This window comes from Sturnira hondurensis, unplaced genomic scaffold, assembly GCF_014824575.4.
Source record: "Sturnira hondurensis isolate 20B ecotype Veracruz unplaced genomic scaffold, ASM1482457v3 Scaffold0006496, whole genome shotgun sequence".
Lineage (NCBI taxonomy): Eukaryota > Metazoa > Chordata > Mammalia > Chiroptera > Phyllostomidae > Sturnira > Sturnira hondurensis.
The window spans coordinates 1,567,840-1,584,432 of record NW_028079127.1 but is presented as its reverse complement, the minus strand read 5'-3'; the positions used below and the strand labels follow the sequence as shown (position 1 = coordinate 1,584,432).

The 16,593-nt window shown below is 37.7% G+C and overlaps 1 pseudogene; it reads left to right on the top strand.

Moving 5' to 3' along the window:
• The first annotated feature begins 6,706 nt into the window (after positions 1–6,706).
• Positions 6,707–15,901, top strand: LOC118989622 (40S ribosomal protein S2-like; annotated as a pseudogene).
• The last annotated feature ends 692 nt before the right edge of the window (positions 15,902–16,593 follow it).

Below are 16,593 nucleotides of genomic sequence, written 5' to 3'. Positions count from 1 at the left end.
GTGAACTTCTGTGGTAGAATACCTGTGAGATTCAGTGGTGCAGTCTCCTTGATCTCCTGAGCTCACTGGTCTTGGGCTGTTGTTTAAATTGGCTCTGTGTTTGTCTTTGGGTTTTTTATTGTTGTTGGGTTTTTCTTTAGTGTGTCTTTTTCACCAGCGGGTTAACTGATGGTCCATCTGTCCACCATCTGTTGTATTTCTTAGTGCTGGTGAGGGCAGGTTGTGTTCAAGTTATTTCTTCCATGTGTACAAGGTTTTGAGGATTCTCCCTTGCTCTTGTTCAGTTTTGTTCTGAACAAGAAAGTAATTTCTCCACTATTTAGTTGTATTTCCAGATAGGTCCTGGATTGAGGTTAGTGTGGCTTCCACTCTTTCCTTCACCTTCTTCTCTTTTTATCTGTTGGTGGTTCCTTTGTTGTTAGATTTCCTCTTTCAGTGGGTATCCTGGTGTTGACCACTTCCACCTACTGTTTTTTGTGATCAGTTGGAGGGGGAAGGCAAAATGGTTTAAGACAGCAAGAGAGTATTCTGTGCTATTTACAGTAGTAGCTAGAAGAAAAGAGATAGGGGATCTTTTGGCTATGTACAGTGTTAATTGTGATATTCAACCCAACTGGCCACTTTGTAGAAAGGATGGATAGAAAATAAGACTCTTGTTGGGGAGGGAAGGATTGTGAGTTGGATCTAGAAAGCAGTGATGTTGTGGGAGGTCAGATTCTGAGGTAAGGTGAGACTAAAGGGTGGTAAATAGGTGTAGTGTGTGAGAGAATACAGTTAAGCACTGTGTAATAGAATTCAGGAAAATGTGAAGTGGGCTTCAGAATTTATGTCATCTGGATAATTATAATAGGGAGTATAGGATCTTCAGTAGTGTGCTAATGGAACATAAGTATGGTGAAGGACAGTAAATTAGCAATATACTATGACAGAGAGAACAGGGGAAACCTGCCAAATGATACAATTTAACCAGCCAAACAAAGAAGACTTAACAGAAAGAAGAGGAATACAACAATAGTATTAAAATAAAAGATGTAAAAATAATGAAAAAATAATAATAGAAATATGCATTAACTTTCAGTTTCTCTGTAATAACAAAGTAAATTTCTCGCACTGTCTCAGCTGTCAGGATGCCCCCTCTTTGGGTCCAACTCTGGTGTTTTCACAGTTCCAGGTTTTTTGTCTCACTTGTGGGTATTTAAAAAAAAAGAAGCAGGAGAATTAAGGAAGAAGAGTTAAAATTGGAGATAAAGGAAGAAGAAATAAAACAAGAAAGAAGGAAAGCAAGGAAAGAGGAAGTACAAGATAAAAAATAATAAAAATGAAAAAATAAAGAATTACTAAAAAAAAACCCAGCTTCTTCCTGGTTTTAAACTGGCCAAACCAGTATTTCTGGTCTTGCTGGCTGAGGGGTGATTGGTTTTGTTTTCTTCCTTCCATATCCACAGTCAGTTAGCCTCTCACACCCTCCTTGGGGCTAGCCTGGGCCTTTGGTGTGGGATCCAGGCCATCTTCAGAGTGCACTCTTTCCAGACTGTGGATCCACGCTCAGCCAGGCCACCTCCAGTCCCAGGGGTTCAGGCTAGCACTCTTTCCAGGACTATGTGGGTGTACAGGGCCTTCTGCGCTTCTGCCTGGCTGGGTAGGGAGGAGGCCAGAGTGATTTCTGCAGGAGAATTCTCCAAACAGTGCCTCTCTTTTCAGTTTTTATTTTTGAGAAATTCCTCCTACTCAAGCTTGCTGCTCTATACAGTAGCCTGGCCTCTCGAACAGCCCAATTCTTCAGCCAGACTGGGGATTACTGGGATCAGGGCCTGACACAGCCCAACTCTCAACTCTCCCCAGCTGGCATCCACAGACTCCATGGGTGCTCACAGTCCCTGTGTGTTTGCGACTGCGTCCTTATTCCCCTCTCTTCAAGCAACCAGGTCTCTACTGGTGCTGTTCAAACTTTGTTTGGCCAGGAGGGAGCAGTTGACCCAGCTCTCTCCCAAGAACCTTTTGGCAGATCCGATGGGTGCCGGGCCTGGGGCTGCAGCCACCCTGGTTGCCTCGCTGGTTCCTGGGACCTTATTGTCCTGAAGCACTCTCCTTACCATCTGGTTTTTCAGTGTCTGCTACAATTTTTGGTCTCCTATTTTCATATATGCTGGGGTACTGTTGGCTTTTTGTTCTGTTCCTCCATAGATCAGCTGGTTTTTTCTCCTGTAGGGGGATCGGAATCTGCTCCCTCTTACCTCACTGCCATCTTCTTCTCCCCCACTGTTAGATTGTTCTTAATTTCAATGTCTTTGGTTATATTTTGTTTGCTTTTTTTCTTTTGTTGATTATGTTCCAATTAAAGGTGAGATCATACGGTATTTGTCCCTTGCCACCTGGCTTATTTCACTTAGCATAATGCTCTCTATTTCCATCCATGGTCAGAATGGCCATCATAAACAAATCAACAAACAAGTGTTGGAGAAGATGAAAAAAAAAGGGAACCCTAGGGCACTGTTGATGGGAATGCAGACTGGTGCAGCCCCTACGGAAAACATAATGGAATTGTCTTTTGACCCTGCAATTCCACTGCTGGGATTATACCCCAAGAGTCCTGAAACACCAATCCAAAAGAACATATGCACCCCAATGTTCATAGCAGCAGAATTTACAATAGCCAAGTGCTGGAAGCAACCTAATTGCCCATCAGTAAAAACTCATATTGATTCTTATGATCCTGGATTAGGCTGAATTTTAGTTAGAATCTTCAAGTTCAACAATAACTCTTACTGATAATTTTTCCTAAGCAATAATGAGTCAACTTAAATTAATCAAATTTAATCAAATAAAATTCTCTTTAACTAAAGCTGTTCAAATACAGAAATGCTATAAAGACACAAGGAGTTTACTTTACCCTTAGTCTTCTAGATGAAACATACACAGTCAGCACTTGCGCTCTCTAAAGAATGGCAATAAATATTTCAGTTTCTTGACCTTTCCCTGCCCACACTACGTTTGTCATTTGTCCTCAAGAAAACTAAGACAGAAAGTAAGATTTCTGTTTCCTTTTCAAATGAGCAGTTTTCAGACCTGTCTTCACAATTGTACTTTTCTATGTGCAGCTTCCCAGCTAGCCACTGGCCCTTCACCATTCCATTCATCTACAGTGCTGGATGGTGCTGATGGTTTCTATTATGTGGTCCAAGGGAAAAAACCCTTTGCTACTCCATTGCAATATCTGCCTTTATTTTTCAACTCTGGCAGATGAAATCTGGAATCTCTTTAACATACTGTATTTTTCAGACTGCAAGATGCACTTTCCCTGCTGAATTTGGGAGAAAAATGGGGGTTCATCTTACAGTCCAAATGTAACTTACCTGGCTCACTTTGGGGGGGCAGTGGTAGAGCGGGGTCACAGGTTATTAAATATTTTACCCCATTTTTTGCTTCAAAAATTTTTCCCTTATTTTTTTTCTCTAAAGCCTAGGTGCATCTTATGGTCCAGAACGTCTTATAGTCCCCAAAATATGGTAGTTCCTTCATCACCCTTTAAAAAGGACAATTATTAATTACCTAATTCGTCATCGATTAATTTTTTGTTTATAACGTATATAAATTCTCCTAATTTTATACATTTTACAATGTATAAAATTAACATTTTTCATTTACAATGTATATGTCATCTACCTATCTATGTCTATATCTATATCTATATTTATATCTATATATATAGAGAGAACATTTTTTGTCCTCTATACTGTATTGGTCAATGCTTAATATTACAGTGTGTATTTTCTATACACATCACATGAGAGAACACTGATATACTGAGAAACCATTATAGCTAACAAAATTATCCCTTTGTACTCCCTAACCTACAGATCATATTCTCATCAACCACTTCCTGAACTACTTGGCTTTTGCTTTTTACATTCAGATGGATCCTCCCCTCAAACTCAGTGGACTCAGTCAAATACTCACATTCTGTTCTACCTCACGAAATGAGGTAGAAATGCCAAACATTGTTCTGTAAAATTTCTCCATGAACAATTTTTTCTCTGATTCTCCAAATGCCAAAACAGTAATGTTTCAGAGCTGGCTAGCATATAAATATGCACCACTTATATTCTTAAAGAGTACTGCTTATGAAATTAACTTATCATCAGGGGAAAGGAGCTGCTATTTTAAAGCCAAACATTTGACTTCTTAGTACTTTTAAACCTTCTATTTAGCTGATATAATGACAAAAGTATTTATGGTAGTATAAAGATGGTGCTTTAAAAAAGCTATTTGGTAAAAATGTGCCTGCACAAATAATAAAAAGAACAAACCAAAACAGAAATATTCTAATGAGAAGATTTTGGGGAAATATGGAGTGTGGTATATCTTATACATTGCATTCCAACACAGGCAGTAAATTAGTGCATATTTTTCTGCTTTGTTCTTGAAGCCACATTAATTGGAACACAAATATGGTTTTGAATTCTAATTCTCTAATTAATTTTGTGACATTTGAAAGTCATTTAACATCTTTAACCTATAAAATAAGGAGTTGTGAGTCCATAAAAATGTAACAGAGTTGGTGTGGCTATCAAATAAAACTTTCTGTGAATGAATTTAGCAGAGTAGTTAGCACATGTCAAGCAACATTCATCAGTAGCTTTCTATAGTACGTTAATGGCTAAGTGGAAATCCTTGAATATATTTCTTAGAAGGAATACTTATTAGAGAGAAAATCATTGAATGTGCCAAAATAGCATATGGGAAAGAAAATCAGAGATAAATGCACTTATGGAAATGATGCCTACACAAAAAGTACAGTTTTCTTAAGCCAGAGTAAAGGGAGATTAATTCTAAAGTCTCCCTAAAATAGTCATCCATTCAGAAACTATAGAATAGTAGAATTAGCAAAAGACATGGAACCAGGAAACTTGAACAAATCCTAGATCTTCTCTGAACCTCAAGTCCCAGATCTATAAAACATCTAAGGGACTTTGGTCTTGAAAGGAAATTAAAGGTATAAAACAATAGGGGACAACTGCACAATGCACAGTATCATTAAGTCAATCCATTAGCAAGTATTTAGTAAGTGCCTCCTAAAAGTTTTATTCTGGGCTTAGCTTTGTCAAGCATATCAGGAAAAGTGCTGTGAGGATGAAGGCTCTTTGATTTCAACATACTTAAAATGTATAATACTAGAAACTTAAAGGTATAATAACAGGTATTTATTAACCTAGCTGTATACTAGGGGGAAAAGCTGGACCTTCAGTAGAGGGCAATCATTCAAGTCTGAAGTGTGTAAATGTTTTCCCATTCCCATTAGATGTTTAAAAATGAAAATCTGCTCATAGTTGGTTAAGTTAGTACTTAATTAAGTAACTTAATTTTTTTCCTTTTGTCCTTTTAATTTTTTTTGAGTGACTAATATTTTACAACCTCCATTTTGTTTTTAACCTATACCTCAGTAAGACAGGTCATAATTTTTTATAGACAGCTTGAATTTACTCATATTGCTTAAAACCCTTTCTGTCCTCAAATTTTAAAAAGTTATTCATAAATTTTATATAATGAAGAGTTAATGATATTTCTTCTTCATTAAAATACATGACTTGCTATTGTTGCTAGTGATAGCAAGAAGCAATCAACAAATGAGGTAAATTTGGCCAAGTGTGGCTCTCGTATAGATCCTAAAAGGCTACTTAATAAACTTAAGCTACTCACTTATTACCATGTTTTGTAAAAGAGACTACATTCTTCTAATGTCATCAGACCCATGCAAGATTTGTTAACTTCTTTGAATTCCTATGTAAAAACAGATAACAACTACTTAAGGAAACCAAAAATACATGAACAACATTTACACATATACAACAAAACCAGGTTTCAAGATATCTCCAAAATGTATCACTAGCCATAAGACAGGCATTGCACCACTGGCTATGTGGGAAGAAGAAAAAGGAATCAGTGAGGGTGGCATCCTTTGGAACTGAGAAGTCGCCTCAAAGAACCAACAGACGTTTTCTGTAAAACAACTTGAGAACATCAGCCAAAACTGGCAAGGGGTTTGCTCTCCTCAAAATGAGCAAGTGTTAGGGGTCAGGTGCAGAAATGCTGAACAACTGCAGCAGCAGTTGAATTATCAGTAGCCCCTGATAATTCTCACAGTAGACTCCAGAATCCCTTTGCATGTATTCTTCACTGAGCAGAAACTTCTAGGAGCTGAATTGAAATTGAGCATTGCTGCATCAAAAAAAAAAATCAGAAAAATTATTTTCACATAAAAACACCCAGAAAAGCCTCCAACTACTGTAAACCAAGTTGTTTATTTATCTCATCAAATAATAAAGGTAACAATAACAGAAAAATATATTTGGAGGAATAAAAAGTGTAAAGTTAAATTTTAATCAAAAGCCTAATAAGACAAAAATAAGAATCAGGAGCAGACAAAATTCTTTATAGACTATGGGAACAAGCTATAAAGATGAGCCCACAAAACAAATAGAAACTATCACTGACTATTTTTAAATGAGCTAGAAGACATTAAAGTGATTCAGGACATGAAGGGAAAACATGGGTAATTAGCAAAAGTCAGAAATAGGGTTACTGAACTCAAGAAGAATAAACAAATTATATCAGAAATTAAGATAAAACTGGAAGGAACAAATAAAAAATAAAAATATATAATGTCTTAAGAAATGGAAGATGAGCTGCTTTTCTCGAATAATACTAAATGGTGAATGTGGCAAGTTCTGTGGGAGCACCTGGAGGCCCAGAGGCCCTGGAATGGGAGGCCACGGTGGCTTCTGTAGAGGACTTACCAGTGGCACTTGGGGCTGAGGCCATGGCCATAGCCAGGGTCAGGGGCAAGAGCAAGGCCACAGAGCTCATGGAGTCAAGGTCAAGGGTAAGGAGTGGATCCCCATCACCAAACTGGGCTGCTTAGTCAAAGACATATAGTCAAGTCCCTAGAGGAGATCTATATCTTCTCCATGCCTATCAAGGAATCTGAGATAATTCACTTTTTCTTGGGGGTGTCTCTCAAGGATGAGGTTTTGAAGATTATTCCCATGCAAAAGCAGACACATGCTGTCCAGAGGACCTGGTTGAAGGCCTTTGTTGCCATTGCGGATTACAATGAGCATGATGATATGAGTGTTAAGTATGCAAAGGAAGTAGTCACTGCCATCTGGGACCATCATCTTGGCCATGCTCTTTATTTTCCTTGTGCAGTGAGGCTACTGGGGGAAGAAGACCAGCAAGCCCCAAAGCATTTCTTGCAAGGTGACTGGCCACTGTGGCTCTGTGCTGGTGAACTCATCCTTGTCCCCAGAGGCACTGCCATTGTCTCAGCCCCTGTGCCCAAAACCTGCTGATGATAGCCAGTATAGACAACCGCTATACCTCAGACAGGGGCTGCATTGCCCCCCTGGGCAACTTCACCAAGGCCATCTTTGGAGCCATCTCTAAGACCTGCAGCTATCTCACCCCTGGCCTCTGAAGAGAGACTGTGTTCATCAAGCCTCCCTGTCAGGAACTCAATGACCATCTTGTAAAGACACATCCTAAGGGGGAGAAGATGGTGGCTGAGTAGGTAGAAGCTGAGTCCTTTTGCTCTTACCTCCAGCTCATATTCATGGTTGATCTTCTGACAAATATCATGAACAATCAATGGAATCTTAGCTGATATGATGTTTTGAAGCCAAGGAGTACAGAAGATGCTTTAAGACAGGCAGTAAGGAGAGTATATAAATTAGAGGGGAAATATTCCATATATGGCACATGCAGCAATGGAGAGACTAGTCAGAAATTGCAGCTTTGTGGTTCCCTCCCTTCCCAGGGTGGGGACCCTAGTCACACACAGAGAACTCCTCCAGACCCTGGTCAGAAGTGATGTGGGAAGATATACAAAGTCAGGGAGATCCAGGCTTCATACCCACAATAAGCAGCACATCCACAGTTGCAGTGCCAAACACCAACTTGGAGAGTGCCAGAGAGAGAGAGAGAGGGACTCTGTCTCCCAAAATGATCAGGGGCTGCTGCTGAGTTGGGCAGAAGCAGGCTGTAGCCAGCCATGATCATGAGATACTTGTGGCTTTTTGGAGAGTGGTATACACAGAGAACTAGACAGTGATTTGGTATTCTGTACTGCAGTAGGGTTGCCACAGAGAGACTTTTAAAAAGGGCAACTGAAGCATGCTGGTCAGGGATGCTGGTGCATCTGTCCTGCCAGCAAAGTGGCAAAATTGAAAGCACAATTTGTTCCCACTGACTACAGCTGGGCAGGGAGATGAGAAAGTTGCACAGTAAAGGGACTTCTGGGCCCAGCTCAGCACAAATAGCAAGCCAGGGGTTATGCAAAACAGAGTTCAGGACCATGTCTATTTTGAGGGAAGTGGGCTGGGAGATAGATGGGGAAGAGGAGAGTGCCTGAGATTAGTTACAGCCAGGAAGAACCCCCTTCCCAGCAGAGTTGAAACAACAGTGAAGAGAAGGACATACCCAGCCCCCACCTCCTGCAGGATAGCAAACACCACATCCAATGGGGAAGCTCTGCAGAACAGTCAGGAAGTTTCAAGAGCCCCCTACAGGGTGCATATCCACAGGAGAAAGACAGGAAGAGAAATCCCAAAAGGGCACATTTTGGAACTTTTCTCAGTGAATACACAAAATAAACAAAATACACTGGTTCTTAGAGCCCTATTCCACTGAGGCCAGCAAGGCAGGGAGACCAGAAATCAATGCAGCAAAGGGTCGTAAGGGCCCTGCCCAGCCTCTGCTCTCACACAGAACTGGCATCAGCACCAAGCAGAAAAGAGCTAGCTTCTCCCTTGTGGACAGTGAGTTCATCAGAAACTATACATTATTGGAAATGAGCTGGGACAGACCAAGACAGGAGGCACAGGGGCAGGGAAACACACTCACAACGTTCACAGAAGACTGAACAGCACCTTCCATGGGAGACCAAGGGGTCTCACCTTCCTGATTGCAATAGAAGCCCATTCTAGAAGCAGGTGAAGGTGGCACATGCAGTGCTGCCAGAAGTTAGATAACCCACCCGTGTGGATCTTGAGCTGATAAAAAGGAAGAGGCAGATCCAGGAGAAAACAGAAGGCAAACATCAAACTCGGCAGAGATGAATTCCACCTTGACCTTCAGTATTTGCGTTACTTTTTCTCAGATAGCTTTTTAACAGGTTTTCTTTTTCTTCAATTGTATTTCAACTAATTCACTATTGTTGTTTTGTATTTTTTATTCTTTTTGTTTATATTTTATATTATTTTATTTTATTTCAAATTTCACATTGCACCCTTCCCTTGCTTCATTCCATTTTGCCTTCTTCATTTTCTTTCCTTTTTGTTTTAAAATTTACTTTCACCTTTTCCATGCCTTGTTCTTATTCCTTACTCTTAGTATTTCTCCCTCCTCTATCCTCTCAAAGTCATTTTTATTTCCTTTAGTCAGCTCACATACTTTTTCTCTTTCTTATAATATTCTATTTTTGCTATATTCATTAATCATTCTTTGTTTGACATGGATACTGCAGTTATTGGTGTTCCTCTTCAATTTTATTCCTATTTGTTCACTATATATTTTTATTTCAAATCTCAGAGGTTACTGTCTTACTCCATTTTGCCTTCTGCCTGCCATTCCTTATTTCAGTTTGGAATTTTATTTTTTTATTTTTCTTAGCCTGGATTTTATTCTTTACTCTTATAATTTCTCCTTCATCTATCCTCTCAAAATCATTTTTCTTTACTGTAGACATCCCATATTGTTTTTTGTCTTTCTTATAATATTCCTGTTCTCTCTCCAATTTTACTAGTCTTTGCTCATCTGTCATTGTTATTGACACTTTGGGTATTTTTCTTCAATTTTGTTCCTATTGGTTCACTATTTTTTAATTTTATTTCAAACCTCAAATTATGTTATTCCCCTCTTTTTACTCTGTTTTGCCATCTCCCTTTCATTTTTTTACTTTTGTTTTGAATTTTATTTTCTCCCTTTTTTGCCTTGTTCCTATTCCCTATTCTTATTATTTCTCCTTCACCTACCTCTCAAAATCATTTATCTTTCCTTTAATCATTTCATATTTTCCTATCTTATAATATTTTTAATTTCTATCCATTTTTATTAACCTTTGCTTATTAATTTTGCTATTGCTGATGTGACAGGGGAGTATTTTTGCTGGCATGAGTTTGATTTCTGGGTAGTTTTGCTTTGTTCTGCCATTACCTGTACCACAGCATACAATAAATAATGGGGGGTGTGACTCTAGTCACTCAACTGGAGGGGAAAATCAACCAATGAATAAGCCATAAATAATCAAAGCTTCAGTACAATAAGAGAGTCCATATAAACTGAACAAAGGGCATCCCTAGAGCATCCAGATCAAAAACTCAAAGATACTGCACCACTGAGTCCCACAGAACTCTTACCACAGAAGGCCACCCTATGAAGACAGGGAGTCAAAGCAGAGCAATATGATTTCAGAAACAAACAAATGAGTCACCTAAAATGGGGAGACAAAGAAACAACCCCTATTAAAAAGGAAAGGAGAATTCCCAGGAAAACATCTAAAAGAAATTGAGGCAAGCAATCCCTCAGACATAGTGTTCAAAATAAAGGTTATAAGGATGCTCAAAAGGTCAGTGAGAACTACAAGGAACTATGTAGAATCTACCAGGAACATAGTGGGAACTACATCAGCATGAAAAAGGGTGTAGAAATTATGAATAAGAACCAGAAAGAAATGAAGAATATAATATCTAAAATGAAGAATGTATTAGAAAAAATTAAAAGCAAGCTATATGAAGCAGAGGATTGTCTCAGTGAGCTGGGAGACAAAGTAGAAAAAAAAAGCAGTTATAGTAACAAAACAACAACAACAAAAAGGACTCAAAAAAGAATGAGGATAGTTTAAGGGAACTTCAGGAGAAAATGAAACAACATTTGCATCATAAGAATACCAGAAGTAGAAAAAGAAGAAGAAGAAAAGGAGAAAGGGATAGAAAACCTGTTAGAAAAAATAATGACAGGCCCTGGCTGGTGTAGCTCAGTGGATTGAGCACAGGCCTGCTAACCAGAGGATCGCGGTTCAATTCCCAGTCAGGGCACATGCCTGGGTTGCAGGCTGGTTCCCTGCAGGCCAACTCCCAGCAGGGGACACACAAAAGGCAACCATACATTGATGTTTCTCTCCCTCTCCCCTTCCCCTCTAAAAGTAAATAAATAAATTAAAAAAATAATGACAGAAAACTTCGCTAACTTGGTGAGTTAAAAATCATGCAAGTTCAGAAAGCACAAAGGGTCCCAATCAAGATGAACCCAAAAAGGCCTACTTCAAGACACATCATATTTAAAGTGGTAAAATTTAAAGATGAAGAGAAAATCTTAAAGGCAGCAATGGGGAAACAGCTAGCAACACATGAGGGAGCTCTGATTAGTCTATAAGCTGATTTCTCAACAGAAACACCATAAGCCAGAAGTTATTAACATAAAATATTCCAGGTATTGAAAATCAAGGACCTGCAATGGAGGCTACTCTATCCAGTAAGGCTCTTGTTTAAATGGAAGGTGACATAAAGAGGGGAAAGAAGGCTAAAACAGTACATTTACACCATGCCAGCACTGCAAAGGATGCTGAAGGGAATGCCTTAAGAAGAGGAGGAGACAGAGAGGGAGAGAAAGAGGAACATAGGTACAAAGAGAAAAATGGCAATAAGCAAGTACCTGTCAAAATAACCTTAAATGTAAATGGATTAAATATTCCAATCAAAATACATAGGGTAGCTGAATGGAAAAGAAAACATGACCTGTATACATGCTGTTTACAAGAAACTCACCTCAGAACAAAAGATTTACAGAGGCTGAAAGTGAGAGGTTGGGAAATATATTCCATGCCTAGACTTGGGGAAAAAAGCTGTGATAGAAACACTTATATCATACAAAATAGACTTCAAAACAAAGCCCATAACAAGAGACAAAGGAGGTCAATAAATAATACTTAAGGGATGTGTCCAACAATAGGATATAACCCTTGTAAACATATATGTACTCAACACAGGAGCACCTAACTACACAAGAACAATCTTGGAGGACTTTGTGAAGGAAATGCAGTCATCATAGTGGACTTTAATACCTCACTATCAATAATGGATATATTTTCCAAGCAACGAATTAACAAGGATATCTTGGCATTGAACAACACTTTAGGTCAAATGGACTTAATTGATATTTACAGAACTATTCATCACAAAGGAAGAAAGTATACATTCTTTTGAAATGCACATGGCTCACTTTTCAAATATAGACCACATGGTAGGATACAAAACAAGCCTTGAATTCAAGAAAATTGAAATCATATCAAGCAACTTCTCAGATCACAATGGCTTGAAACCAGAAACCAACCTCAAGGAAAAAAACTCAAAAACATCCAAATATATGGAAACTAAATAACATGTTATTAAATAATGAATGGGTTAACAATGAAATAAAGAGAGAAATCAAAAAGAATCTGGGAAAAATGAAAATGAACACACAACAACCTAAAACATATGGGACACAGTGAAGGCAGTCTTTAGAGGAAGTTCATAGCAATACAGGCTACCTAAAGAAGAGAAAAATCTCAAACCTAACCCCACACCTAAAAGAACTGGAGGAATAATAGCAAATGTAGCTCAGAGAAAATAGAAGAAAGGAAATAATTAAGATCAAAGCAGAATTAAATGACATAGAGACTGAAAAACTATCCAAACAATGAATCCAGGAGCTGGTTCTTTAAAAAGATAAGCATTATTAACAAATCTTTAATCAGACTCATCAAGAAAAAAAGAAAGGGGATCCAGATAAATAAAATTAGAAACAAGATAGAAGTAACAATCAATATCACAGAAATACAAACAATTGTTAGAAATTACTATGAACAACTACATGCCGATAAACTGGAAAACCCAGGAGAAATGGACAAATTTTTAGAAATATACACTCTCTCGAAACTGAATCAAGAAGAGGTAGAAAGCCTGAATAGACCAAAAACAAGAAGCTATATTAAAGCAATGATTAAAAAAAAAAAACTCCCATCACAAAAAGCCCTGGACCAGATGGGTTTACAAGGAAATTTTACCAAACATTTAAAGAGGAACTAACACCTCACTTTCTCTTAAAGTGGTAAAATTTAAAGATGAAGAGAAAATCTTAAAGGCAGCAATGGGGAAACAGCTGCTTTTCTCGAATTAATCAAAAAAGAAATTCAAGAAGAGGGAAGACTCCCAAATGTTTTTTTTTACAAGGTCAGTATTATCTGAATTCCAAAATCAGATAAAAATACAACAAAGAGGAAAAACTATAAACCACTACCTTTGATGAACACAGATGCCAATATGCAATAAATATTGGCAAATTGGATCCAGCAATACATTAAACAGATGATACACAATGATCAAATAGAATTTCTCCCAGGGATGCAAAAATGGTATAACATTCAGAAACCAATAAATGTAATGCATCATATAAACAAAATGAAAGACAAAATTGAATGATTGTATCAATAGATGCAGTAGATGCTGAAAAAGCATTTGATAAAATCTAGCACCAATTTATGGTAAAAGCACTCAACAGATGGAAATACAAGGGGCATGTCACAACATAATAAAGGCCATATATAGGAAACCTACTGCCAACAACATACTCAACATACTCAACATACTCATACTCAATGGGCAAATAATTAAAGCATTTCCCTTAAGATCATGAACAAGACGAGTGTGCCCAGTTTCACCACTGTTATTTAACATAGTACTGGAAGTTCTAGCCACAGTAATTAGACAAGAAAAAGAAGTAAAAAGCATGCCAATTGGAAAGGAGAAAGTAAAACTGTTACTATGTGCAAATGACATGTTACTATACGTAGAAAATCATAAGTTGCCACCCAAAATCTATTCAACCTAAAAAAGTGAATTTAGTAAAGTAGTGGGATACAAAGTCAATATTTAGTAATCAATGGCATTTGTGTACACCAATAATGAAATATCAGAAAGAGAAACTCAGAAAAAAATCATATGTACTGCAACAAGAAAAATGAAGTATCTACAAATAAACTTAACCAAGGAGGTAAAAGACATACTCAGAAAATTATAAAACATTAAAGAAAGAAACTGAGAAAGGTTAAAAAATGGAAGCATATACTGTGTTCATGGATTGGATCATGATGTTTGGTTAATCATTAACATCATTAAAATGTCCATACTATTCAAAACAATCTATAGATTCAATGTAATTCATGTTCAAATACCAATGGCATATTTCACAGATATAGAAATAATTTCCCAAAATTTATATGAAACCAAAATACCCCAAATTGCCTGAGCAATCTTGAGAAGGAAAAACAAAGTTGGAGGGATCACAATATCTGATATCAAACTATACTACATGACCACTATAATCAAACAGTCTGGTACTTGCATAAGAACAGACACATAGATCAATGGAACTGAACAAAGAACCCAGAAATAAACACATGCCTCTGTGGTCAATTAATATTTGACAAAGGGGACTTGAGAATACAATGGAGTAAAAAGTACACCTTCAATAAATGGTATTGAAGAACTGGACTGGTACATGAAAAAAATGAAACTAGACCACTAAATTACACCATACACCAAAACAAACTCAAATTGAATAAAGAACTTAAGTTGTGGTACTATGAAAGTCCTAGAAGAAAACATAGGCAGTAAAATATCAGATATCCCACATAGCTATATTTTTGCTTATCCTAGAGCAAGGGAAACAAAGGAAAAAATAAACAAATGGGACTACATCAAATTAAAATGTTTCTGCATAGTTAAGTAAAGCATCATTAAAATGAAAAGGGAGCCAAGTAAATGGTAGAACATTGTGCCAATGATGCACTGGAAAAGGGTTTAATCCCCCAAATACATAAAGAACTCATATGACACAACACCAGGAAGACAAACAACCCAATAAAAAAAATGGGTCAAGGACCTGAGTAGATACTTCCCTGAGGTGGACATACAAATAGCTCAAAGACATGAAGAAATGCTAAACATCATTAGCCATCAGAGAGATGCAAGTGAAAACCAGAATGAGATATCACCTCACACCTGCCAAAATGACTATCATTAATAAATCAGCAAACAACAAGCACTGATGAAGATGTGGAGAAGGAATCTTAGTGCACTGTTGGTGGGAATGCAGACTGAAGCAGCCACTGTGGAAAACAGTATGGAATTTCCTCAAAAAACTGAAAATGGAACTGCCTTTTGACCCAGCAATTCTTCCACTGCTGGGAATATATCCTAAGAATCCTGAAACACCAATTCAAAGAACTTATGCACCACTATGTTTATAGCAGCACTATTTACCACAGTCAAAATTTGGAAATAGCCATCAGTAAATGAGTGGATCAAAAATCTGTCATACATTTGCAAAATGGAATACTGCACAGCAGAAAGAAAGAAGAAACTGCTACTTTTTGTGACAGCATAGATTCAACGGGAGACTGTTACACGAAGTGAAATTAGTGAAAGACAAATAACGTATGACCTCATTTATAACTGGAATCTAATGAATAAAATAAACTAACAACTAAAATAGACCTGAGACATGGGAACATGGAACACACTGGTAGCTGTAGAAGAGGAGGAGGAAGGTGGGAATACTGGAAAGAAGGGGAAGGGGTTAGTTAGTAAAATAACACGTGTGAATGATCATGGACATGGACAACAAATGGAGAGGTGAATGACTGTAGGGAAAAGGGGTGGGCTGGGTGGAAGGCTGCAAAATGGGGAAATTGTGACAACTGTAATGGAATAAATAATAAAAATTTAAAAAATAAAATGAATTTTAAAAAAGCTACCCTGGCATTTCTGTGTAAAGGACCCAGACTCCTGCTGTGGCCACCACATAATTCTATTCAAGAAAAAGAAAAAAGAATTAAGCCTTTAAACAATAAATGGAATTGAAACAATAAACATGGAATGAAAAGGAACATTTTTGAAAATTGGAAAGAAATTAAAAGATAAAAAGGAACCAAAAATTATGTACTGGTAATGAGCCAAAGAAATTGTGCTAGGAGTGACAGGAGTCTCTGGTGGACAAAACCCCAGCAAGAGAATAAAAACAGAGAGAGAGAGAGAGAGGTGGGGGGAGAGAGGGAGAGAGAGGGTGAGAGATAGAGAGAAGGGAGAGAGGGAGGGAGGGAGGGAGGGGAATCTGTTCTATGAAGAAGTAGTTTAAGAGATTAAAACGGAGCTAACTGGGGCAGTTAGTGTTTAATAATTGGCAGGTGAGAGTCCTGAGTAGCAGACATGCACATAATGGAGAGATACTCTAAATTAGTTAAATAGATAAATCAATCAGTCAGGTGAAAAGCCTGTATTCTCACACAAGACCCTAGAAAGCTAAATGTACACTTTAAACACAGGAGTCATCAAGTATCCACAGAGAGAAAGAGAGAGATCACCTGAACTAGTTGTTCCCCATTTGCCTATCCTCAAATTTAATTTTCTGTCTAGTGTTGCTCCTAGTTTTATGCAAGCACCCATGGAAATATATCACTTTTTGATTTAGTAGAGTTCAACGGTACTAAATAAGAGTAAC